Raw genomic sequence first — 3,893 nt, forward strand, 5'->3', positions numbered from 1 at the left:
CAACATTTGCTTCTATTTTTCTTTGCGTGCAAAAACCATGTTAGGATAATTATACAAAGTATATTAATATACTCAATTAATTTGTTATATTAACCAATTTGTTCAAAAAAATTGCAAGTTTACAAACAAATATATTACACTGAGGGCACCAAATCCAACAGAATCCTCTAACAGTACCCCCTTCCTATGTGCATGACTCTAACTATTCGCAATCCCTGATCTCGTCACTATCTGAGTCCTTGATCATCCTTGCAAGTCCTTTGAACATTAGTCAACTCTTGTAAGTTCAAATGAACTTAGTGAGTTCCTATACGACATCATGAATTGACCCTATCGAACATGGGTAACAATTGTAAATTAAAATAAACATAAATTCACTCCCTGCTCGCTTAAGGAAAGTTTTCTTCATAAGGGTGGTGGACTCAACTCGGTTCTTCGAGCTATTCGGATTATTATAAGTCCTTCCTCTGGTCGAACTCTCTACTTGTCTGTAATCTAGGCACCTCTTCATATCAGTGAGTCTTATCCTTGTTCCTTTCTTGGCTTCCCATTTAAGGATTCTTAGGTCATACTTACCTTGACGGGCTTTCTTGGTCGGGTCAGTCCTTAGCAGACTACCTTTTTCCATACCATAGCCCTAAAGGACTCGTTAACGTTTCCATATTATGCTGACTTATAGTGGACCTCTCCACTCTGGCGAACCCATTCTTGTTCCATTCTATTGGAAATAGTGGTGGGATTACTTCTAGTAATCCGTCCCACACTATTCCTTACTAGAGAACTCTTCTATCCCATAAATGAAGATCGGTCTGACTTGCTGAACCAACAAGTTATCATCCTTACGACAATATGAGCTTGCCATCTCACTTGCTTATAAATCAGAACATCGAACGAGTGATTTTTAATTATAAATTCATTTCTAGTCTAGACTTGCTCAAATGATCGAATGGGTGATTGCTTATTGCTGATTCATTATGTTAGTGGAAGATCAGAAGATCCTGCTAGGGAAACGACTAGTTGATTGATGAAGAACCCGAGACGACAGTTTATTGAGACTGTTAAAGTAAGCTAATCACCCATTATCAGATTTGATTCAATTTATTTCTCTTTATCTCTTGCAATTTTAATTCTTTTATGTTATTTTATTAATTTAAAAACCCTAAAATAATATTTCTTATTTTACTCTCATACTATAACTGGCTTAAAGTATTAATTAGAACTTTAATTGTTTAGGTTAAGATTGATTTAGTATTTGCCTCCTTTAGGTATGATCCTCGGAGTACTCACCTACTTCGTTGTAAAATCTATATTACAACTTGTCCCGTATACCTGCGGATACTGCCTCATAACTTTCTATTTTATAATAGTATTCACACTCTAGACATTAATACATCCGGAGGCTGTCAATAGTTCGATGGATGCAAGAAGCGAGATCAATCTATGAGGACTATACACAAAAAATAGGTTGAGGCTGCCTCAATTCCCGACAGAAAAATACGAGGCAAAGACAAAATCAAGCAAGATAGAGGTAGAAGAAAATCCAGAGGAGGATCCGAAGGAAGACTCAAAATAAGATCCCAAAGAAAATCCAGATTTAGAGGGCAACTCAGACGAAGCTAACAAGGAATCAGAGCCTGATTCTGACTAGCTCTAAACATCTTTAATTTTTATTTGTGATTTATATTTTAAGACTTATTTTAATTTTGAATTATTTGTATTTTTTTAGTTAGTTAAAATATTAGGATTTTATTTTATTATATATATATAGTTTGTGTTTAATTTTTCTCTGTAGGAACCCCATACAGCTGACGGCACTACAATCTCAAGCCAACACCTGAAGGAAGATTCAATCCCCACCAATTTTGCTGCACTAATCACGCCAATTAGGTAACATCTTTCCTTTAATTTTTATTAAAATGTACCGAATAAAGTGTCGGGGTATCTTACGAAAATTTTTTATTTTTTCTGTTATTTTATTTAATTTTTCTTATTTTCAATAGTTTTAAAAATTTTCATTTGTATTGTGTGTTTTCACGTGCTTGAGCTTGTAGAAATACTAAATTTTCTAATTTTAGACTAATTAGTTTGCTTTATTACACTTTGAATAGATTTAAGATGTTAAGTATACAACACGATAAATAGATATATAACTAGCATGCGTGTTTAATTGAATTATAGGTTGTAGAAATTGATAGACTTGGCCAATTTAATCCATGCATTGAATTACCTAGGGACGACCTAAAGCGTTGTTTGGTAGACAAATTTCGATCCAAAAAGCTATCTCTTAAATATTTTCCCTAGTACCTAATTTGAGCCTTAATCCATTTTCTCGATGAACCATAATTGAAACCTTTAGCCTAACAAATATTTTATTTGATCCTTTAATTTCTTGGTCCTTGCACAGATTTAGACATCAAACCATTGATAATGATTAGGTAGATACATCACGGGGGTTTCAAAAGAAAATTTGAGTGAACTAAGGAATTGTATAGTATTGTGAGTATAAGATTTCTTGAGCTTGTAGAAAAATAAGGCAAAATGCCAATTAAGAAAATCTTGAGAATTAAAAAAATAAAAACAAAGTGAGTTGGAAAAAAAGTGAGCTCACATTTGTTCAGAACAAAATCAAGTTCGGATGATTGTACTCATGAATACTATACTACGCCTTAGTAAAGGGAGAAATAAGTAAGGTGAGAGAAGTGAATATAAGGTGGTGAGCTACATGTATACTCGGAGGAATATCGGGGATAATATAATGTGCCAAACTACTTTCGTGCATAGCAATTTTATCGAGCCTATTCTTGAAATTCGAACGTACCTAAGCCATAGAATGTTACAAGTCAAAAAGTTCTATGTGACTTAGGTAATACTTTATGTGGATGAAATTGTGTCAAGTTTTGATATTTTTACCGCTTATATTCATTTTAACATAATTGTATATTTATATTTCGATTTTGATGGAAACCTATACTTAACATTCTTTTATTTGTTTTCTTTGTAATTTAGTGAACTAACTGGTCTAATTTTAGAAATTGTGAGTCAATTGTATATCATGCTAGAGTTATATGTTTATTACATTATCTTGTCAACATATTTCTATCCAATATCCTGTATCAAACTAGCTCAAGTACATTTTCTTTTCTTGCAGTTATTTCTCGTTTTCAGTTTAGTTGTTTTTATTTTTTTTTCTTGTTGTTTTTGTTTAGTTTGCTTGATGGCAAAGACTTAAGTATGAGGGTGGTTGACCTAACTTCAAATGTAGTAATAATTTTGGTATATTTTCGCATTTAATGAGCTTATTTTCTAGGCGTTTTATAATTTATTATTACATTTTTGTTAGTTAGTAGCTAAGTAGTAAAAGTTAATAAAATAAGTATTTTTGACACATTTTTTGGTGTTAGTAACCTATTATGCTGACACAAGCCTTAGGTAGGTTTAATTTGTGTATTTAAGTGTGCAGGGTGTTTAATTTTAGGCCCAATTGATGTAGGAACTTGGGACGAATGTTGCACAAGCTTCCCAAGCCGCGAAAGCATGACATGAACGTCCAAAGCCACAAAAAGATTGTTATGGTGAGACATGCAATGTCTATGGCACAACACGTAGCCTGTGTTGAGCCATAATAGATTATGTTGAGCAATAGCAACTCCTATGTTGAGCCATAGCTTGAACGTGGGTCACAAGCAATGATGACATCAGTAGTTGTGTTTGTCCAGATTTTAAGATATCGTTTGATATCAAACAATTATTAGTATCGGAGGCATATCGGGCATAAAGTGCACATATTTTAGCCAATAAATAAGAGGCTTCTGTACACAAATTAGGGCATCCATCCATCAAACACAATTTTTCTCATTCAGTTTTCTTTGTATTTTCTTTTTATATTTGCTTAC

Source organism: Gossypium arboreum, chromosome 3 (assembly GCF_025698485.1).
Source record: "Gossypium arboreum isolate Shixiya-1 chromosome 3, ASM2569848v2, whole genome shotgun sequence".
NCBI lineage: Eukaryota > Viridiplantae > Streptophyta > Magnoliopsida > Malvales > Malvaceae > Gossypium > Gossypium arboreum.